The sequence below is a fragment of the Pipra filicauda genome, unplaced genomic scaffold (assembly GCF_003945595.2).
Source record: "Pipra filicauda isolate LSUMZ 115617 unplaced genomic scaffold, ASM394559v2 scaffold52_size3558583_pilon, whole genome shotgun sequence".
NCBI classification, from domain to species: Eukaryota; Metazoa; Chordata; class Aves; order Passeriformes; family Pipridae; genus Pipra; species Pipra filicauda.
Window position 1 is genome coordinate 3,233,315 of NW_024104676.1, and position 24,387 is coordinate 3,257,701.

The following is a 24,387-nucleotide window of genomic DNA, read 5'->3' on the forward strand; positions in this document are numbered from 1 at the left end:
GAACCACTCGTACTTTATTTTCTGATGTACAGACACTAGCAACCTGAAGTTGCAGAAGATAAACTTGACCAGCACTGCCAGTATACACATATTGGCTTAAACTACTACTTAAAACTACTTAAGCCAAGAGAGGCAGTGCAATTATTACAGTAGAAAACTAAGATGAAAAACTTGTCAGCAGGTAGCTACTGGTAATGCAAGACACTGAGAAGAAAGTGGGCTTGGGGAAACACCAGAGTTAGAAACACCTGGACATTACAAGCAGGGTAGTTCAGAAAAACATATTTTCTTAATTAAGGTCTTCGTGCACACACTTGAGCCTAAAAATAGGTATTTCTATGTGGAAGGTATAGAGAAAAGTGCACATAGCACTGAGAATCTCCATGTTTCGTAACCCAAACAAGGAAGCCCCACAGCATAATACAAAAAGGAAACAAGGCTTGACCTAACTTGGTTGACGCTGAATGAAGGAAATGTCAGCTGTTCAGGAGTATGTAAAGATTCCTCTTGACTGAAAAATACAAATGTTTTGTCTTTCCACATGTATGAGTAATTTGAACAGGTCATTTAAATATTTATTTCTACCATGCACTCACCTTTTGCCTTAATCCTACTCTGCAGTACTAGACAGCTTACTCATGTAGTTCACAGAAATTCAAAATCCTTCCACACAGCAAATTAGAGTATGATCTTTTCCACATGCCCAAAATCATTTTGTTCCTGGTAATGAGAGAATGCTGTACAGACATACACATTGTTTTTAGCAACCATGCTTCCTTGCAAACCTCGCCTTTGTGCATGGGGACATTCCCATCCTACTTTTTCACTGGGCAGTCATCTTGAATGTTCTCTATATCACCAAATCTCAGCTTCCATGAAGAGAGGATGCAAACTACATTTAGGAATATTAATGCAATGATGCCTGCAATCTCTGGAAGGTAGCAGTGCTTACACATCACCTATCTTCATTATAGTCGGTCTACTACCACAGAGACTTCACAGATTGAGACCTGGAGGAAAAGAGGGGAAATTACTCATCCCAAGTCATGCAGGGAACAAAAGGTAATATTCCTCTTCTGTGCAAACATATTTTCTCACCAGTTTACTTAGTGTCTAGTACTTTCTTAAAATATTGCACACTGTTTTCCCACTGTTTCAACAGCCCAACATATCACTGACCCAGGAAGCCAAGGCTGGAGGTTTGCAAGGGTTTGCATATGTGTGTGTGCACGTGCTACAGAGTGCCCAGTCAAGAAGAAAAAGCTGACAAAGTCTTTAAACAATTGAAAGAAGCTTCAGTATTAGATGTCTTCATGCAGAAACTTTGAGGCATCTGCTGGAAGATCAGAACAACAGAGCACAGGCAAGCTGGAGAGCATCAAAGACTTTTTTTATTGCAGGTACTCCTTTAACTAGCAAAGGCACACTGCTCAATCTTGTATCAATTAAGGAAGGAATGGCTAAGGACATAAGGCTGATGATAGCCTTAGATTGAGTGACTGTGAGGTGTAGTAAGACTTTAAAATACTCAGGAAAGCAATGAAGGCAAAAAGCGCAATAAAGATCCTGCATTTCAGAGCAGCAGTCTTGGCTTGTTCAGGAAATTGGTAAGTGGTAGCCTGTAAAAGCTAAATTACCTTAAATGGCAAGAGACTCAGGAGAAAGGGCTGAACTTGAAAGGCAACCTCTCTAAGAGTGTGAGGAAACAGGGAGGTAACGCAGGAGGCAAGTTTGGCTGAATGGGTAACTCTGGAGTGACCTCAAACCTTGGAAAGCCATTGCAGAAAGTGTAAGCAGGGACAGGCTGCCTGGGAGAAACAGAGGAGGATGGCAGGGAGGGAGTTACAAAGGGCACAGTTCATAAGGGAAACCTGCAAGGGATGGGAAAGGCAAGAGATTGCTCCTGCAGATCCGTAAGCAGCAAAAGGAAGAAAGGAGAATGCTGTTCCAGCACAAAACAGGGCAAGAGACCTCCTGAAAGGTGGGATGCCATTCAGAGGGACCTGGAGAAGCTTGAGGACTGGGCCCATGGGAATGTCATGAGGTTTAACAAGGTCAAGTGCAAGGTGCTGCACCTGGGTCAGGGCAACACCTGGTATCAACACAAGCTGGGGGATGAGCAGATCAAGAGCAGTCCTGGAGAGAAGGACTTAGGGGTGCTGGTGGATGAGAGGCTGGACACAAACTGGCAATGTGCGTTCATAGCCAGGAAAGCCAAGTATGTCCTGGGCTGCATCCAAAGCAGCATGGCCAGCAAGTTGAGGGAGGTGATTCTGCCCCTCTGCTCTGCTAAGACCCCATCGGGAGCTCTGCATCCAGCTCTGGTGCCCCCAGCACAGAAGGGAAGTCGACTTGTTGGAGCCAGTGGAAAGGAGGGCCATGAAGATGATCAGAGAGCTCAAGAACCTTTCCTCTGAGGACAGGTTGAGAAAGCTGAGGTTGCTAAGCTTTGAGAAGGGAAGGCTGGTCAACACCAGCCTTCTAGTACCTAAAGGGTACACATAAATAAGAGGAAGAGCAACTTCTCACATGGACAGTCACAGGACGAGGAAGAACAGTTTTAAACTCAAAGAGGAGAGATTTAGATTAGATGTCAGGAAGAGATTATTTACTATAAGGGTGGAGAGGCACTGGAACAGGTTGCCTAAGGAAGTTGTGGATGCTCCATCCCTAAAGTGTTCAAGGAAAGGTTGGATGGGGTTTTGTAACCTGATCTAGTTGAAGGTGTCCCTGCCTATGGTAGGGGGGTTGGAACTAGACGATCTTCAAGATCCCTTCCAATCCAAACCATTCCATTATTCTATAAGTAATCATCAAGAGACACTTAAAAAGTCCACACCAGAGGTGATTCAAAAAACAGAAGTGGTCAGTTTCAACCACTGAGACATTAAATTTAAATAAACTTAGATGTGGCCAAACGCTATTTAGATATTCAAGAGTAAATGAAGCAGTATCCCTTACATTGCTAGAAAATAGCTGCTAGTACTTTTATTAGGGAGAACTGTCTCCTATTTTCTTTGCTGAATTCCTGTAATAGGACAATCGGGAATATTTAACCCACTACAGCTCAGTTATGGACACATTTACGGCTTCCCTGGAGGGCTAAACCCCACATTTAAAAAATAATTGGACTCAGTACTGCAAGAAGTCCCTTAGGGAGAATGCATTGTAGTTCAGAATCATTTCTTCAGTCTCTTGGAGGTTTACACAGAGGCATGGCAAAACTATTATTTTTGGTGGCTAAGCTTAAATATATCATTCACAAAGCCAGCAAGTGTAGCTGAACTTTGCTGTGGCTTGCCCTTGCTTCCCTGTACATCCCTTGTAAAAACAGCCTGGTAAATAGCACCTAAAATTGAATGGCACTGACCAATATGCTCCCAACAGCAGCAATCACACCCTGAAGATCCACAGGTATCAGAAAAACTACAAGAGATAGAAGCAAAGTTTCACAGTTTTTAGCCTGTTTTACTCTCTTGCCCTTTTCCCACAGATCTCAAGCTCCTCTTGTCTCTGTGCTGGGAGTTATCCAACAGCTGTTGGAAGTGGAGTCTTTTACTGCTGCTTTGGATGTCACTAAAAGCTTTACCTTCTGTTTTCATTCTGTATTTAGATGTCATCCCTTGGTGACTGTTGCTGAAATGTCACATGCAATGCCACCAAACGTCTCATCCTTATCACTGAAGGCTCTATAGTGACTGATAGCAGACCACAACATGTGTCTTGGATAGCCAGGACAAAGTCCATGACCTCCCATACACAGGAGAACAATGCAGATGTTCTTGCAATCTCATTTGGTTTGTTCTCACTGTCTTTTTTGGCCTTAAAAATCAATCAAACAAGGGAAAAGCCCTGTGAATCTTCAGCTAGTCGTACTGCCATTTCAAGGAATAGCAAAACCTACTCATGAACAATAGAATCAGTGCACCTCAATATTACATTTAACCTTCTTTTTAAGATGTCTGAGCATTGTTCCCTTCATCAAAGCAACAGAAAATCTTGAGAAGTCAAGGGGTGCTGGCAAGAGCAATGTAATTCAGATTTCACAATCCAGTTCCCTCTAGCATGCAAACTGCTTGGGTGATACAAGCTTTGTTTGATAAAAACATTATCCAGGAGAGTAAAGCCAAAACAACTAGGAAAAAAAGAAAAAAAAAAAAAAGATTTTAAATTGCCCAGTGTCACCACAGGAAACTGCCTCACTTTCCAGTTGCTCTTAAAGTGTTCATGGCTGGTTGTGAGCCCCTAAGCCCAAGTGAAGGTCACAGGGCTTAGCCACCTATACACACTCAGCAGTCTATGGTCTAAAGGCATGGGAAGAGAGGTAGACACTACCTCAGGTAATGCAAAAGTCCAGATAATGAACAAGTCCTTAGAACAGGAATACTTGCATGACCTTACAAAACCAACATATATATACATGTATACATTATATAACTACTGATACACTCAAAAAAACCAAAAATTCTACTCTTCTTCTACTTGTACCTCATTCTGCCTTGAAGACCTTGGTTACAATGTAGGAAAAGAAAAGGGAAGGAAACGTCTGCTTCCTTTCTGTACCATTACGTCCCAGAACCGACAGCCTCCGCTTCCATCCCCACCCTCCTCCTGCAGGAGATAAAGTTGCATTTTCTCTCCACCACCAGGTGAGTTCTGGACTAGTCATCCCAACTGCACACAACTGTAACTCAGACCTTGGTCCTGTGCCTGGGAACACAGCACCAGGAGTCTGCCCTCTGCTGCCTTGTTGGGACTGTTATTGCAGTCAAAGTTGCATGTCAAAGGCACAATCTCAGAAACCAGACAAGTGCACAGTAACTACCATGCAAACATTCTAACATGGTTTGCTTGCAAGGGCAAACAGAACTCCTTTGTATCACAAACCACTTGAAAGTTACATCTTGTCAACCTCTGCCAGGGTTTCTAATGATACTTCTGCCATGGATGGAACTCTGCATTTACCTGGCAAAACATCTGAGCTGAAGCTCCTTAATCCACAACAAATTTCTCAACACAACTACAACAGACTTACCAGTTACTGGATCGATGGACACAGCCTAGAGCTGTGCGTGGCAAAGTACAAAACACTCAAAACCCAACACAAAGCAACCGCTCTTTGACTAATGTAATACAGAACAAAGACTTTATCCTTCAGATATTCACAGAATAGCTGAGTTCAGAAGAGACCTAGAGATCATCCAGTCCAACTCTCCCTCCTCCTGAGTGAAAGAAAAAAAATGTATGCATATAACAAACCATTAAAGACTAATCAAAAACACTTCTCTGAATCAGCTTCTTAGCTAGGAAGAAAGAAGAACTGGTAGTCCATCCATCTGGAGATGGCATTCCATATCTAGTGACCAACTTTCAGACTGGAATGACTCCATGTTTTTGTCCTCCCGATAAACACATAAAATTTTCATGCAACAAGAAAGGATTTTAAGCAATTACTTACTCTTGCTCTTCTTACATCTCCTTATCACCATTTTGTTTTGTACTTTTGAACATGGCTATAATTGCCTCCAAGGGGAGCCCACAACCATTGATGTTGCCAGTAACTTCCATGACCATGACAAACCGCTCTTAGGCCAAAGCTGTTACCATTTAAGTTGCTCTTCAAAAAAACAGCTTGTGGAATATGGCAGTGCCTGCATCGGGAAGTGTTTCCGATCACTGTATTGAGCCAAGACCAGTACCTCCCCTAAGCACTGCTTCTTTTCCATAAAGAACTCACTTCTAAAAAATCAAATGGCTTGGAAGGTGGGGAAGCATCCACTTGGTATTAAGGCCCAAGGTAGCTGGTAATTATCACAGTATGACAGGCAAGCTTGGCTATAAATCTGATCAGGTTACTCATTATTCAATTCCTACTAATACGTTTGTTGTATAGAAAAGTACCCACATGCAGCCTCTTACAGTTCCCTCCTGCAAACACAAAGACCAGCTCCTGTTCCTTTCAAAAGATTACACAGTTAATTCCACATTTCAAATTCTCAATACTTCTGTTGAAAAGTAAAGAAATAAGAAAAACCAAGCTATAATTATATTTCTAGCTCTCCAAACAGTGCAAGCACATTCACAACTATGGCCATCACAAAGTCAATTTTTCTAAAGAAACTGGTCTTTAAAACAGAAGTTTAGCACATGCTGCCATCCTGAGAGCATGTTTCCCTTCTTACTTGATAACTTCCTTACTGTCCTGTAATTGTTTGTGTAGCATGAGGTGAAGTAATTTTTTTTGAGAGGCTGCTAAGTGTAGATAGCCTCCCACCTCTCCCAGTTAAACCACCTCCAGACAGATTTCCTTGCAGACTTCATGCAGGCAGCACTCAGAAGGCAGCATGGTGCAGCAGCATGTGGATGGCAGGGGCCTTCCAAGAGCCACAGATTACTGTATTCTAAAAGTTCACCATTAAGTGAATTACTAGTTAACCAAATGTACGTTCTAAAGAAGACAGACTTTACACAGATAAATGTAAGACTGACACCACTGGAAAAGTGCGGCAAGGGGAGGACACAGAGCAGGGCAGAGCAGGCTCATTCTCATGATTGCTCAGCTCAGCAGAATCCTTGCCCAACACTGCAGTGGGGCAGGCTCGGGGCAGCAGCACTGCTCACCATCTCATCCCATCCCCACCAGCCCCAGAGCAACATCCTGCTGCTCACCAAGCCCAAGCCAGGACATCAGAACTCCTGCGGACATGCAAAGGCAAAGAGCATGGGGAACATTTCTGCACTATAGATGTAAAAGTCGAAATGATCATGCTGAGGACTGAATCAGTTGGAGTGCCTTCTCCACTATTTTTTTTCCAAATGTGATCTAAACCTCTCATCTGCACACAGAAGAAAAGTTGAAGGAGGAAGGCAGCAATACCGCTTGTGCATATACCACATGCAAAAAACCTCCCTGTTGAACATTTGTGCACTGCACTGGAAATTTTAAAAGGTGCAAAAGCCCTAAAATTTTTAAAACCTGGCCACAGTAAGCCACTAGAACAGTTATTTTTATTTGTTCAGTCAAGTGAAACTCTAAACATGATTTCACAATGGTTTGCAAGCAAACACATAGCAGTTCTATACGAGAAGAAGGTTCCCTTCACCTGTCAGACTAAAACTCAACAGAATTCATGGAAGGACTTCAACTCAAACTTACAAAACTTAGTAAATCATCTCTTAATTTTTGACACAGCAAGAGTAACTACCAATTTAAAACAAAATCTTTACATCAGGATCGACCAAGCACCTAAAACATACCGTTTAAGATCATCAGAATTTATAATTTCAACAGCAGAATGGACACATCACTACAGCCTGCATGACTCAGATCAAGTGTTGTAGCACACAGACTACCATGGCCTTCTTGTTTATACATTTGGCTGCATTTTTGAGGATTGAATAGAATATTCCATATCACATAAAACCTTGTTTTGAATGGACAACTATAATTTGAAGCCAAAGTTAATCACTTGGAAAATTCATGGGGGCAGAGCTGTAGCTATGGTCAATTATCCAAACTCCACAAATGACAATTCTTTCAAGTTTTTGCTTTTTTGTGAACACTGAAAAAAAAAGTACTATTCTATCTTTTCTTTTTGCTCTGCAAGCTCATTGCTGCATGTTCAGATGCATGAGAGCTCTCTATCAGATCTCACATTTTAGTTAAATACTAGTCTCAGAAGTACCATAATAGCTACTTTTCTTCTTAATTTAGGGACTAGCAGACAAGAATGTGAAGCAAGGAAAGAGCAAGGAAAAAATAGCAAGAGGTATATCTGAATCTAAAGCATAAAATTAATGTGCCAGGAATAGTTTGGGATGTATTTTGTTCCAGCACCAGCTCAGTCTGGCTGAGTATGTCATCAGCATCCAAGTCATATCTCCTGGGGCAATCAGTAGCACTAGAATTGTGCGCCAATAGCTTTGGGACTACTGAGAGGCTGTGATGATCCCAGGCAGCTCTGCTGAGCACAAGAAATGGCATCTCCCCACAGTGAGCACCTTCTGACCATAATTCATAATCCTAGTGACAGGACCCATTGACAGGACAGCACCTGAGAAGGCTTCTAAAAAAGAGAGTGTTCATATCTCTTCCTCTCCATGCACGCATAGAGCACAGGTAATTCAATGTTCACACTCTAAAATAGCATCAAAACAGAAAACCTGTGCTTCTTGAGCTTTTACTTTATTTACTGTCATGGAAAACATCCTTTAATGGTAACTAGAGAACTTTCCCCTAAAATAATTGCTTCTGATTACACTGATATCTCTCTTGCCACTTATTGTATCTTTTTGGAAACACAGAATTTTTTTGAGATCTGATTTTGCCTTTCCCTCATCTCTTGCCTATCCCTTCTTCTTTGATCTACACTTTTTTTCTCTGGCATATACAGTATATCCTTTTCCTAATTCATGACTGCATTGACACGTCTATTAGCCTCAGTATAATTCTTATTTAATTGTGCTCTCTCTTCTATTTAAAAAACAGTAATAATTAAAAAAAAAACCAAACAGAAACCCAACCCTCAACCCAAAAAACAGCACAGTATTTTCTACTAAATCTGAGCATCACTACTGAGCAGTTCCAGCGATCTTTTAGTTGACAGAAATTACTTGCACATATGTAGCATACGTAGTTTCTGCATTTTTACATATAATTTAAAGTCCAATAAAAGGAAAACCAAGAGGTCTATCTGGATAAAATGAAACTGCATCCCTTAAATTAGGCTTCTTATTACTTTTAAGATCTCTACAAGAAAGCCACTGCCATTTGAGATGGATCACCACAAGAAATTTAAAAGGCAAGATTTTTCAATTGTTCAAGTACCAAACTTCACTGCAAGAACATCTGCAATGCAGAGAATAAGGACTCTGCCTGCACTGTAATGAGTGCACTGGCAGTCGGTTTACCAGCACTCTAGAATGGGATGTCCCAGGGATAATACTGATAGAGTCTTCTATTAGCATACAAGAAATCCAGGCTAGCTTCCTTCTCATTTTCGGAGTTTGAAAAGCTGAGGCAAATATGAGCAGTTTACCTGATTCTTGGGGTAAAAAGCTGGAAGAGCAGATGGGAGAAATATTACACCCTTTTATGACTCAGTTTGCAAAGGCTTTCACATAGAAACTCTCTTAAAATATAACTGTTATTAAGTTGTCCATGTAGACTTAGCTGACTGACCACACCAAGCCTGAGAGGTAACAAAAGGATGTAAAATACTGCAAAGGAAGGGGAGGAAGGGGGAAGCATTTCAGGTGTTCTATATTTTGACCATTCCCTTTACTATGCATCTTTTCTTATCTGTTGGTTGCCTCAGACCTTCACATTAGACATTGTTCTACTTTTGTGAATTGCCTGGCAGATTTGACAAAGAACTATAAACAAAGTAACTCCCTTAGCCACTCTGCTGAATGCAAGACATGTCTCCTGAGACCAGGTGCTCTAAAAGCAGTCTCTCTCATGCAAGGAAAGTCTCTTCCACTATAAGCAAAGACAATGTAAAGTCTGACTTCATGTGCACTAGAGGAAAATAGTGAAGCAATTTCCCCCAGACCCTGAGATGCAAATCGAAAACACTGTCACCTGTGCCAAAGCATTTTTTCCCTGCCAAAGTCCAGAAAAACATGTCTAAGCAGCTGAAGCCTGAACTTGAGGAATTCACCAACTATGCATGTATTTCAGCCCCTTCTTGCACCATGCTTTGCTAGTCAGGTTCTCATGGAAGACCTCCAGTCACATATAGCCACTGTAAACTATCCTTTCTAGGACATATACAGAAGATAAAAATGTGACTTGCTGCACACTGAATGAAGAAAAGTGACTACAACACCTGTAAAACCCTGGATCAATGCTAGAAAAATAACCTATTGCTGTAAGGTGGTACCAGGACTGGAAGACAATGAGCCAAGAGGCTTTATAGGTGCAAACAGTGGAGAAATGCACCCTGTTGGAAAAGGAGAACCCAGAGAACATATTTAAATAAAATTATTTATTTGGTCACTGCTAAATGGAAATATACACAGAAGTGAGCTGTGTTTTTACTGCTTGACTGTGAGGTGTGGATAGGCAGATCATCTCCCTGCAACCAAACAGGAGATTTAAAAATAAATCCTATCGAAGCTCAGCGTGGTTCAGATAAGCACTGTCAGACCAGCTACACTGCAATGAGACAGTGTCCCCCTTCTGCGAGAGGCTACACTCAGCAGAGTTTTAAGAGCCCTTCAGACAGAGGTATGGGATAATCTGCTACCCCCTCTGTCTCTCAGGTTCACAATGTGACTTCTGAATAAAGTTAAGGCCTAAAATATGAGGTTTAATAATACCACTTCCAAAGTTTCCCACTTTTAATTGTAACTCTGAATAATCTTCCTAGCTACAAATATGTCTAATTTCATTTTTGGCATAAACTCCAAGATATATCACAAAAGAACAGAAAATAAAACACTGCAAAACAGCAGAGGTATCAATCTCAATCAACAGGCAGGAAATGGGACACACCTGGATGCTATTTTAGCTTGTAGATCAAATAAAAACAAACAAAACAAACCACCACACTGTAAGACAGGTAAGCATTACAAGAGCCACTGTTGAAAGAGTCTTAGGTAGGATTGCAAAATGTATGTATCTTCCGCATCACCTGGTGCACATCCTCTCTGGCCCAGGAACATAAAGATACTATTAATTTCATTTTGCAAAAAGAATGAAGTCAAGTAAAGAGAGACAGAACAGAGAGAACTCAAACTCTCAATACCTGTCTTCTACACATCTCTTCTACCCTCACTGAAGAGGCAATTTAAAGGCTCACACGATCAATCAACGTACAGTTCCATCAAACACCTTGTAACACCTACTAATCTGATTTCAATCCAGTTCTTCTTGCATTCTTTGCTGCTAACATTATCCTTGCTTTATTCAACAGAGAAGTCAAACAAGCCACTAGACAATACAGAGGACTACAAGAAATTAATTAAAGCAGTTATAAAGTAGTGTTTATGCTATTCCATTTCCTAAGTTTTCAGCCTACAGTCCACACCAGATTCCCAGCTGGCATTTATCAGTACAGCTCTAATGACCCATTAGGCCAATTTAGACTACTGCAGATCTGGCTGTTAGTGTTTACCATTTAGCATTAAGAAGTCAATGAAAAAGCACAGGTGGTACTATTGATTAACTGAAAGAACAGACAGATGATCTGTACTTTGCCCAGACTCAGGATACATCTAATTTACGCTGGATATGCTTGTGTCTTTAAAAGCAATTATTAGTTTAGCTGTTTTGTACTAATGCTATATAAATATAACATTTCATGGTATTTTCCTAACATGTAATTGGATACTGTCATCATCCTCTGATTTCAATTGTTTTCATCCTCCCTATTCAAAAGTTAACTTCCAAGTTAAGCACGAGCACAAGTCCTATGAGCAGAGGCTGAAGGGGCTGGGGTTGTTCAGCCTGGAGAAGAGGGGGCTCAGGGGAGACCTCATCACTCTCTACAACTCCCTGAAAGGAGGTTGTAGCCAGGTGGGGGTTGGTCTCTTCTCCCAGGCAACTATCAGTAAGACAAGACGGTATGGTCTTAAGCTCTGTCAGGGAAGGTTTAGGTTGGATATTAGGAAGAAATCTTTTACAGAGAGAGTAATCAGACATTGGAATGGGCTGCCCAGGGAGGTGGTGGATTCACCGTCCCCGGAGGTTTTTAAGATGAGACTGAATGTGGCACTTGGTGCCATGGTCTAGTAACCACAGTGGTGTTGGATCAAGGATTGGACTTGATGATCTCAAAGGTCTTTACCAACCCAGCTGATTCTATGATTCTGCGATTCAATGCAAAACTTACAAATTAGTAAATGTATTTTAAGGACCTTTCAAATCACCCAAATATGGAATGTTTTCAGTCTTGAATGTGCCCCCCAAAAAGCCATGTTTTCTCTTTAACATCATGGCAATGACTGCAGTCCACCTAGACTGACAGTGTTTTGGCTTCAGTGGGACACTTTCACATCTTAGAAGTCAAAATACTGTTATCTGCTGTAATTCCATAGCGAGGGTCCATTTCCAACCCAGATGTGAGAGGATGTGAATGGCTTGTGTGAAGAAGATCCTTTGTTTTAAATCATTAAGTAATTATTTAATAAAATGGCACTAGCAGACAGCATCTCTGTTTAACAAACCCACTGCATTGCCAAACACAATGGCAGCTGTTCAACACTGCTGCTACTGCTGGTTTTCAAGGAGACTGTCAAAGCTGCACCATTATTTTTTTTATTGGTTTTACTTTTTTTCCTCTTTGCCTTTCCTCCAGTTATAGACATATATATAATTTCAGTAATTTGGCAAATTTTGAGTAACTGAGGTATTTGGAAAAATAAAATCCTGCCTACTATTTTTAGGAGCAGCTGTACTGGGAAAAAGCCCCTTTCAGTTACCTAAAAGAGGACCGAGTTGGCAAGAGACCAAGATCTTCACATTTAACTTTGTTTAAAAAGCTTATCCACAACCTTAACTTCTCTGTTGGATACAGAACTGCCCTACTGCTGGGATATCACTAAAGCTTTGGAGCATGTGAAGACAAAGTTCCCAGGACTCTCCATCCCTCCAACACACAGCTGTGATCCAGAGTGCAGTGGGGAAGACAAATTCAGCACGTAGCTTTGGTGGAAATCTCCTCATTGCTCAACAGTCATTTCTACAATGCTGAGGTATTAATACACCCTCTCCCATTAAAATTCTCCTAGTAAGAAGTGCCACATAGGAACTAGGTATTGCTGGATTTTTAGCTGGGGCACTGCTTGGTGCAAACACACACTCAGTCAAAGACTTAACCATGTTCTTGCTAATGCCTATCACGGACCACAGGAATGTCCCTCTTGCCCACAACAGCCACCTTGCTGCACTGCTGCCCCTCACCCCACAAACCTGCACACCATGGGCAGCCAGGCACCTCTTGGCACTGCTGCCGGTTCATCCAGCCAGAAACAGCCATGACAGCAGCTGCAGAGCCTGTACTCCACCCTCGGAGCTCAGAGGCACACGGTGCTCCAGATGGTGTTGTGAGGACACTGCCCTCCCCTTCCGCCCTGGTAGCGTCATCAGCAATCACACAGATCCCACACACAACAGAGGAGGGCAGAAGTTCAGCTTTGTGCTGTGCTCATGACTGTAAACCACTCACCCTTGCACACAGTTAAAACGTTCAATATTTTAAAAAGAAAGTATCAAAGTAATTGCATGGAAAATTATTCCTCACCTATGAAAAACACCTAGGCTGTAATCTTCTGTTCTTAACAACATTACTGACCTATAAACAAAGAATAAAATACCTCTTATCAGAGGGCACATTTTTAAATCTAAATATACTCACCAAAATTAAACTTCGTAGGAAGCTCCAAAATCTTTCCTGCAACCGGTAATCAGCCATTTTTTACATTATGTTACTGACATACCTTAATTAGCTCTAATTCACAAATTATAATCACTGTCTAGAAAAATTGTGATGCATTTGTTCTGAAGCAGTTGTGCATCTTTATGAACATACAGTTCATAAATCTTACAGAATTCATTAATGCAAAAGGAAAGATACTTACTTTTTCCTATAATGAATTATGACATACCTGTTTTCCACTTCAAGCACTCTGGTTTCCTAAAAGTCACTTGCAAACTACTCGGTAAAAGTATTAAAATATCTGTTCATTGATTACAATGAAGAAAAAAGAAAAAAAAATCATTCTTTTGCTATAGAGACTAGTTGTTTTTTTTTTCAAATACATTTCAACAGGACATAGAAACTAATCTTCAGCTCTTTTAAAAAACCCTTTGAATGTATCCTTCTATCTTTCTGTTTCCAAAGACCTTTCAAACCTTGACTTGTGGGAGTCTGTCTATTATTGTGAGTCAATGACAACTAGAATCTTCCAAGTGAGACAGACAGTTTTAAGACTGGCGGTGCTTAACTACAACATGCAGTACTACTGCTATTGAAGAAACACAATTTTAGAACTGAAATTAAAGATTTCTACCCTTTATAATAGTGACATAGCTGTTGGTGTTACTGAAGTTCAGATCTCATTATTATATAGTTCTTCAACATCCACAGTTGACTTACAAGCATTGTTCCAGGAAGGCTTATTGGAGCTCAGTTATCAAGTGCAGAGTTTATGAATTTGCTGAATCTTCTAGGTGAACTGTAATCTTCCCTAAGTAGTAATAACAAAACTCAAACTTTGTGCAGGTTAGTGAAAGCCAAAGGAATAATCAGCACAAAACCTTGAGAAGAAAAGCTTCTGAACTGCAAGTTACTTTGCCTGAGAAGAGACTGGTAATACAATGCCTTCTTTATTTGCTGAAGTGCACTTGAAGCACAGGAATTTCTCGCTCCAGGTACTTAGCTATCCCAAAAAGCAGAAGATATGTTCCACCTTTTGCCTCATTTTACTTGCATACCCATCTGTGAAGAGGTACAAATCCACATGAAACACTAATTGTTTCCCTCTTCCACAAGTCAGCATCCTTTGAAGAACTCCAGAAAAAAGATGGTCCAATTATTTGCACACAAAGAGCCAGATTTCATAGCACTGATTGGTTTTCACCAGTGAAGCAAGAGCAGAGGCACAAAAGGACACTACACTCTGGACAGTCAATGATACATTCAAGGATGATGAGGCAAGTGTGAATGCAGGTGCCAGGCATGGGTTTGCATATGATGCCACACATCAACAGCCCGTAAGGAGGATTACGATCCGTGCTGAATTCCACCCTCGTCTGCTGTGTACTCCATTAGTGCCTTCACACAAGCACATCACCCAAAAAACTCCTGAATCCCATGCAGCAAGAGCAGCTGCAGTGGAGGCAGAATCTGGCCCCCAGTGTGGGAGGAAATTGAATAGGGAGCAGAACAGCAGTCCCACTCTCATGCCACCATTTAACAGTTTTGCTGGTATGTGACCTTTTGTTTGCCATCAAATCATCTCCCTAGCAGTCAAATCATATGTTTGTCTATTCATCAGATCCCCTGAACATTCAAACCACATATACAAAGGCTGTTTGGATTCTTCCTGCCTCTATTGTGGTAGGTCAATAACTAAGACAGGGAGCTCCCAGCTGGGTATGAGCAGCACAGAAACACTGCACAGCCAGAAGGGAAAGAGATCTCGGCAGAGCGCACTTATATAGGGAGAAAATTAGAGTCTGGAAACTCAATGACAAGTCATCCCTTTTCTTCTGAGTGTCATAAAAAAAAAAAAAAGATGTTCAAAATAATTACTACAATAGCGATGTTTAAATGTTAATTTGTACAGTACTCTGCAGAGCTTACAGTTCTGATTGACGTTTTGGCTGGAAAAGGAACCTTACTTAGCAATCTCTGTTTGCTGAATTAAAGAACTAATAGAGGCAGTTTGATAAAAATGATGTCACCCTGTTTGAAACCAAGCCAAAGGAAAGATACGCTTTCATGATTTTGCCCCTGCAACCGTATGGTGATATTTAGACCTACAGATTTTCAGGATGGATTTGAATCCTCACCATTAAAAATCAGAAACTGGGAAATCATGACAAAATTCTAGCACTAAAAACTGCCTCCATCTGAACAAGGTTCTGTTTGCAAGAGCAGCAATTCATTGGGTATTTAATTTTATCACACAGAAGAACATTCACTTAGCTTGTCCACGTTTAACACACCATCTACTTCACCCAGTTGAAACCACTTAAAATTAAGCCTCATCTAAACTAGCACTGGTCATTTAAATTCCTTCTGAGATGACAAAGAGGGACCTCTGGAGTGTATTTATCCTGTTCACATATATGTGACTTTTATAAGTTAGGATGCTTCATTAGTGAAGGTGATTCTTTTTCTCCACTCCTTAAATGAGAATAAACAGCTCAGTCAGATAAAATTAGGTGAGATGAATCCCAGCATATATATCTCTACTATTAATGAATGCATCTTTAACGGAAGGGAAATATTATCCCTGTGTTATTAATGGGCAACTTTGGGTCTCAAGAGTCTGGAATTTGTACTTTGAAAGAATTTACAGTCCATCTACACTTAATTCAGAAGTTTAAAGTCTAAAACTGTAACCCTGAAACCCCCTCTGTGGAAGATAGGTAAGGAACAAAGAGTCTTACTTCTTTTCTGTCTCACTGAGGTACAATTACAGTAGCTACATTTGTATGGGATAGCTTGAAGAAGCCCTCAACAAGGAACACATCTGCCTTGCTCAAGACAGGAATCAGAGAAAATTCTACAGAGACATAACACAGGAATGTTTTTGTTATTGCTGAGCAGTGCTTACATGCTGGTGAGGAGAGTGGGGGTGCATGGGAAACTGGGAGGAGACACAGTCAGGACAGATGACCCCAACTGACCAAAGGGACATTCCATACTACATGAGATCATAATCAGTATATAAGGTAAGGGAGAAGAAGAAGAAAGGGGGGGGGGGGGGGGGGATGTTTGGACTGACGGCGTTTGTCTTCCCAAATAACCATTACCTGTGATGGAGAGCTGCTTTCATTACCTGTGATGGAGTTGGCCAAACACCTGCGTCCCCATGGAAAGTGGTGAATGAATTCCTTGTGTCATTTTGTTTGTGTGTGTGGCTTTTTCCTTCCCTATTAATCTGGTTTTACCTCATTCAATGAGTTTTCCAGCTTTTACTCTTCTGATTCTCTCCACAACCCCACTGGCAGGGGAGTGAGTGAGCAGTGGCATGGAGCTTAGTGGCTGCCTGATTGGAAAAAAAACTCTCATTCTCAAACAGTGTTCTCCCCCACAGTAATACAAAAGAAAAGCACAGGAGAAAAGGTGATGGTGCTTTGTGGGAAGTGCTGACTCAGGTTCAAGAGTAGGGGTCATTAATACAAGGATGCAGCAAAAACCAGCCCTGTACAGCTACCAGGACTAACCTGTTGGGCTGAGGCAAGCTGGGTTCTAAAATCAGGTCTGAGCACCCTGTGTTTGACGTTGTGGACAGGGAGGTGTGGACAAGGACAAAATGAGGGAGAGCCTACAAGACCAGAGTTGCTGCTACGGGTCCTGCAAAAACACCCGCGGGAAATGCACCCTTCCTCTGCATGTTTGCTGTGTGTGAGTGTGTAGGAAGGAACATATGTGGCCTTACACAGCCCAGAGAGAACCACCACAAACCCCATCTGAGTGCTCTCTGTAAGTTACATCCTTGGTGAGAAACAGCGTAACACTTTCTGTCAGACAAACTAAAATTACACAAGCTGTCTTGGTATTTCTCCCACCACGACAGGAGAACAGCGCCCAGATTTTGATGTGCTGAGGGAAAGCAGTTTTTGGAACATGCTTAGCACAATCCAGGTTGGAATCCACTTGATATCCAGACAGTTACACTTTCAAGTTTCACAGACTGAGCTACTCAGAGTGCATATATTCCTAGATGGCACTAGTATTAGTGTCAGGTTGTATTTTTGTACTTAGCTTGAAGTCTGCTGCTTCCATTTCAGGCCTGGAAAAAGGTTTTCTATATCTAAAAGTTTATCCAATTTTTTCCAATTATAGCCGCTGGTCATCAAAAATTATTACCTTTTCTGTGTGCCTGGGACTATCACAGTCATAAGGAAACTGCTGCAATAAGGGAAGATACTGAATTTGGTGTCTGAATGGAGATTGCCCAAAATGAAGAAAAATGAAGCCACATTACCATTTAGTTCTCAAATTTACACATCATACCCAGAAGACCTATACCCTCAACCTCTAAATATTATTCATTTTTAACTACTATATACAACTAAGTAGAGAATTTAAAACACTGAGAAGTCATCTGTTTCACTCAGCTAACTCAACTCCACAGGAAATAACTGAAACAAGAAAAGTGTTTCAAAACACTTAAAAAAACATCAGTGCAACAGAACCAACAGCAAACCCTAAAATGCTGGCAAAATAATTTGGTAATAGACAAAAGAAGAAAAAAAAATCTTATTAATATGATGAAAACACCCACTGTCAGCAACAAAGTAATCCTGGAACCCTATAAATGCATTGAGAAAAATAACAATAATGTTACATTGAACACCTTTGGACACAAATTTGGAGTTAAGTCATTAAAAAGATTTCTTGAAAGGAAGGATGCTAATAAAAACCTAAACCTCTTAAACTTTTAATATTTTTTTGTGAACCATAAGTTTCTTCATTAAGCTAATCCCATTAATGCTTGATCAACAGACTCAATGCCAGCCCTTAACAATATAGGTAGCACCACTTGGCAGTCTGTGGCAGTAGTTTGCCTTTTTCTCTGCCAAGTAAATAACTACTAAACTCCAGACTGCTCTGATATCAAAGGCTCTATTGTTCAGATGGGAAAGAAACCCCAGAGGATGTGTGAACTGCCTTAGTACAGAGGTGGCACTTGCTGGAAGGCAGAGCCCCTCTCCCTCAATGACCTCCACCAGCCATCCCGGCTCACATGCACAACTTTTCCTTTTGACATGATATTGGCATCTGAGGGGAAACACACAGCTTAACAGGCAGCTCATGGTCCAACAGAAAAGAAAGACATTTATAAATAAAAAGCATTACAGATAGGCAAATGTGATGATATTTTGTCTATGTGCATCTTTCCACCTGCACAGCATCTGAAATTAACATTTTCTTAATTTGCTTGAAGAAACGCACAGAAGGTTGGCTCAATCTTGTGATTTCTATGGGTTACATTACCTGACTTGAATGCCAAACACAGTTTGATATTTCCAAATATAAACCTTGCATGTATTTTCCTGAAGACTCTCAGCAAAGGGCTGGACAAAATTTGATTGTCCTTGTTCCCAAAACTGATTATGCTCAGTGGCATATCCCCTCCTATACACTCCCTCCCCATTCCTCTCCACTCTCTCAGCCTTCTGTTAGCAGCAAAGAAACAGGAGAACATTGTACCTAACAACAGGCACACTTCAACTAAAGCCTGTAATTGCATTTCCCCATAAATCTATCAGTTATTTCCTAATAATTATTTATTTATGCATTTGTAGCCAAAGAGACAATAGCTTATATCACAAAGGGTGCACAAAACTGAAAGATAACTACACAGTTTCGTAACCTGACTGTATTCCTACTGCAAAATGTGGTTTTAGCTTTGCAGAAAACATAATGCAAAGGTACAACAGTGAATTGAAAGGTCAGTCTGACCTTCACTTTGACAGGTTTTAGACATTAAAGGTTAACACACACAAAAGATGTTAGCTCCGTCTCAAAGACCCTTTTCCAAGCCCTCGTTTGTGTACAGAAACAATGTTTCTGTATAGAATCACAGAATCATTTACCTTGGAAAAGACCTTGAAGATCATCAAGTCCAACAATCTACATTGTCGGACTCCGAGTCCACCGAAGAGTGGCATGAGTACTAGCAAGACTTAAAATGACATTTTAACTGGCTTTAGAGAAATTAACGCAAGCCTCTCAGAGGACACCTACACTGATACGCGCAGCTCAGACTGCAAGACTGGCTGTACGACATGGTGTCCACGCACTGCGCTCCTCTCCACCCACCCTGGGAGGGGCTGGCAGACCCGTGAGGGCTGGCATTTCACAGCCATCCACAGCCCGATCCCGGCATGCTCCCACTGTGTGAGAGAAATGGTTTCATTAGTGATACATCACAACATCATTTTCTTGACTAAGGTTCATCTTCTTTTCATTATTGATGCAGTAATTAGCTAATGAGGAGGAACTGCAATTGCTAAAAGACTAAGTTGTAACACAAGAACTCAATTGGCATGAACTAGATTTCAAAACCTGAGTGGAGCCATCTCATCTGTTGTTTAATGGGAGACTTTGCAGCTCTGTCACACTGAAATTTCTGCATTTGCGTTTCATACTACAGAGTTGCTACACTTTTCCCTCCGTCTCTCCTCCCCTGAAATATATACCTCTAAAGAGAATGAGGGGGTCAATTTTCAAAGACAGGTGGAAATTTAATTACATCAAAACTGGGAAATTGTGAATGGAATATTTTGATCTAGGTAGTATTTGTGAGCCACAACACTGAGAAGGACGTATTGTATACTCAAAAAGACCCCATGTCTGTTCTAAAATAAAAGCAGCACTATTTAATTACTTCACCGATTTCTCCTCTGGCAAAAGCATCAGCTAAGTAAATAAAATATTTTAGTGTAGATCTGTAATGCCTTATGGCTTTGGCTTTGGCCAGGTTGATAAATAAAACTAGCAAAAACCTCAAAACCTGGGAGGCAAACAGATATCTCATTAAAGTGCAGCACATTAACTTGCCATCAGCTTTGCTGCATGCTGTGCCGTGAATAAATTAAATGTGAATTCAGAAGAATTCTGACTGTCTGTGTCTGACAAGCTTTATTACCATGCATATACCAGCAATCATCTCCCCAGTTTTGCAGGGAAAAAAAAAACACATCAAGGAGGCAAGAGCAAAAGAATCCAAGTTTATCTTTTCCAGCAGTGGAGTGGCTAAACTTCTAATGCCAAAGAGGGCCTGACATAAATGCTTCAATGGCAAACACACAATTGGAACTGATATTCTGGACAACCACCAGTGAAGTAGGTATTTTGGTGACCTACCCAGCTTCTCCTCGTGGCCATACCTACTGAGTGTCTATTGCTTATGCAAATACAGCCTGTGCTCACTTCAACAGAAATGCAACCTGAGCACGACTCTGATGGGTTTTGGCTCAGTCAGGCACAGTGGAGGTCACTGAATAATATATTTTTCCTGAGGCAAAAGGAAACATTTCCCAATCTTCTGAAGTTCTTTGCCCCTATTTCTTATAGTGTTACTAAGCTCCTTTATCCTGGAGCATGAAGAGGCTCCGATATGTTAGTTGCATTTCATCCATTTCAATGAAACAATGCTTGACTATGAAAAGCAGGGATTAACATTTCTTTTCCATTGTTTTTTGTTAAGTTCTATCTCATAAATAAAAATCAGGATTTTTGACCATCATCATATATTTCAAAATACAGACATAATAGAAATCTATGCATTTTAATCAGGCAAAACCATCAGAAAACGAAACACAAATGAGGACAGAAGTGAGACAATCATCACACCATCTGACTCAGGTCTCCCAAGTCATAAACACACGTGCAACTATTCAGGATGTCAGGCCAGTGATCCAGCACAAAGAAGGAATGTGTAACTACATACTCACGAGTTTTGCATTTGCTTTTACATAATATCATTGTCCAGATCTGCTCAATAATTTATTGGAATTTATTAATTTATTAATATATGTAATTTATTAATATATGATCTGTGGCATAAGCTTATAAAGACCTTATGGCTGGTTTAGCTCAATGAATGAAGCATTATGTGGTGACCACCAAAGAGCAGAGTTTGGGACATTGGCATAACTACAAATAGTAGCACACAGTAAGAAAGACTTGGAGGTGCTGGAGCACATCCAGAGAAGGGCAACAAAGCTGGCAAAGAGTCTGGAGCATAAGTCTCGTGAGGAGTGGTTGAGTTAGTGGGGTGTTGTAGCCCAGAGAAGAGGAGGCTCAGGGGAGACTTTATCCTGAAAGGAGTTGCAGCCAGATGGGGGTTGGTCTCTTCCTCCAAGTAACAAATGATAGGACAAGAGGAAATGGCCTCAAGTTGTGCCAGGAGAAGTTGAGATTGGGTACTAAGAAAAATTTCTTCACTGAAAAGTTTGGAACAGACTGCCCAGAGAAGAAGTGGAGTCACCATCCCTGGAGGTATTTAAAGACGTGTAGATGTGGTGTTTAGGGACATCGCTTAGTGGTGGACCTGCTAGTTAGGTCAGTGGCTGTACTTGACGATCACAGAGGTCTTTTCCAACTTAAACGATTCCATTGTTTTCTTCTATTAAACAAAGCACCTGCAAAGTAAAACCCTGTAGCTCCATGCTTTATTTAATGTGCAGACACATTAAACCACATAATGTCAGAAAGTCTCTTGGACAGAAGCACATTGGATTCCCATTAGTAAAGATTGATGGAGAATTAAAAATTAACGTTTTATTCATCAATATTTCAATGCCCTATTAGGTTCCATTTGATAGAGAACATCCTTAGCACATGTCCAATCACAGCAAAGCTGGGGAGGATGACAAGCATTTAACTGAAGAAATGGGAAGGGCACAGAATTTGTCTAAAGCCTCCAAAGCTAGGGGCTGTTTCACTGCTAAAAGCTATTTTGCTTCAGATGACACTATTTAGTCTACAGATAAGATTCATGCATTGCAGAGAAGGTTGTCTCTGAAGCTGGTCAGAAGTCCTGGAGGAGCTCACCCTACACCGCTGAGCACGCACAGATGGCACTTTGCCAAAGCCACGCTTAAGCTACTAAGAAGGCTTGAAGGCACAGAGACAGCACTTGACCTGTCGACCTAAATTCTAGATTTTCATCACCTAAGATAAAGTATCAACACCAAGTTATTCACAGGGGACATGTCTCTGACACAGAGTTACTGAGCTTAAGCGTACTCTTGCAAACATGCAAGTTTAAATCATGGGGCTGCTAGAAGTGCCTGGTACCCACTTGCAACAGGAAGATGGGTTGCAGCTTTCACACACAGAACTGCCACCCCACAGCAGAACACAATCCCCATATCAAGTTTTCTTCCCCCCAGCACATTTTTCCAGCCAAATCAGACAGATCATGCACAAGTGCTGGGAGAGGAAGAAAGGAAAGAGCTGTAATTTATCTTTTAAATGGGAGTTGTCCAGTCACTACAGGATCTGGTAATTTAAATTAACTTCTCTGGGGTACTTTCATTTACAAGTGGTAAAGAGGTAATGATATGAACTATCTAGTAAATAATTTGCCTTGACAATTACACTCTTTTTCTTTGCCAAACAGAACAGAAATCACTACTAAGACACAAATTACATATGTTCTCTGAGAGTTCCCATATGGGTTCTTATGACAGCAAGACAGGTATCGCTGCTCAGCTGCTTCTGCTCTACCTAGTATAGGGTGTCCATGTGTTCAACACTGCCACACACACAGAGAACAGAGGAATAGAGAATTGGAGAACACAGCGGAAATGTTTACTCTGAAAAAGGACTGTTGAGCTTTTCAGAGTTTCCTACAAAGAGATAAAAACTTTCGTAACAAGTTTTCCTTTTTTAGATTCTTTATTTGTCCCTTGATTTGCCCCATATACTTTGTGCAGTTTGCAAAATGAAGTTTAATTTCATCCCTTCAGAACTTTCAACAGGGAATCATCACCTGAAGCAAAAAAACACAGAAAAACATATGTATACATATGCAAACACACACATGCACATACATATTAAGAGCCAATGCATTGATTAACACATGTCCAAATTATTGTATCTACTAACCAAGTGATTAATTTATCATCATGTGAAACCTTTGTAATTTGAAGGGGAAATCTGCTTTCCTGTAGAGGAAAGGTTTTGTCTTGTCTTCAAAAAGACAGACTTCAAAATAATCAGGATTCATCCCACGATAGTTTTTCAGTTCTTGAGATCTCTGCTCTCACTCCGTCATCAAAAAAAGCCCAGCAGCCAGTCCAATGCAAGTGCGATTCATTACCCTTTTTGGTTTTGGGTTGTTTTTCTTTTGCTGTTTGTTTGTTTGTTTTGTCAGCTTTTTTTGTGCTTTTGCTTCTTGTTTTGTTGTTTATTGGTGGGGTTTCTCTTTAGAATTAGGTATTTTACTAATAGTACCCCTGCACAGAACTTAAATGTGCTAAGCCACAGGCAGTGTCTGCCCCGGACATCTTACAGTCTACAAGCACAGGAGATGGACAGACAAAAGAGTGCAAAGGAAGAGAAAGAAAACTACTAGTAGTAGCCATGACTGGAGAGAAATTACGTTTTTCAAATCCCTGTTCATGTTAATGCTGGTTTTGCATATCTGCTCCCAATACAGGAAGAGCAACCCTCAGCTTTCCTACATGGAAGGATGGTCTAACAAGGACCTGACTCAAAGTAAGACCATGCTCATCTCTGGCAAGTGTTTGCTCATGAAGATGTCCCTCCTTATTGCAGGAGGTTTGGATGAGACCATCTTTCAAGGTCCCTTCCAAATCAAACTCTTCTGTGACTCAACAATTCCACGTAACTGTACACATTCAACAAAGATCTAAAATAACACATCTCATAACTACCCTTTCTAGCACATGAGCCCTGTGCCCATGTGCAGCATAGAGCAAGCTCAGGCTCTGTGATCTTCAAGCCCTTTGAGTATGCACAGAGGGGAGAGGGTCAGGTTGGACCAACCTGTCTCTATCAGTCCATTTTTAACAACGTGTTTCAAAGAGCTAACATCCCTAACTCAAGAAAGAAACCCCAGTGACTAAAGCATCTCTCTGTAGTAAAAGTGAATGAGCAGTCTTGAAGACCACATATGAGTGATACTACTTTCACTCAGACTCAAGGAGACCAGTAGCTACAAACC

At 40.9% G+C, this 24,387-nt stretch overlaps 1 protein-coding gene and 1 long non-coding RNA gene across 3 annotated transcripts in view; both read right to left on the reverse strand.

Annotated features, from left to right (window-relative positions):
* The window catches only part of PLCXD3 (phosphatidylinositol specific phospholipase C X domain containing 3), a 74,974-nt gene that overhangs the window by 27,464 nt on the left and 23,123 nt on the right, over positions 1-24,387 (reverse strand). The gene's annotated exons all lie outside the window — the stretch shown is intronic.
* On the reverse strand, positions 101-16,260 carry LOC113984525. 2 transcript variants are annotated; one of them, XR_005565738.1, is made up of 4 exons: positions 16,124-16,260; positions 13,248-13,298; positions 597-1,010; positions 101-511 (listed from the first exon to the last, which is right to left on the reverse strand). It is a non-coding gene; the product is annotated as an uncharacterized LOC113984525 (long non-coding RNA). The 2 variants fall into 2 exon arrangements; XR_003539531.2 differs by lacking the exons at positions 101-511; positions 597-1,010; positions 13,248-13,298 and adding exons at positions 13,611-13,683; positions 14,103-14,193.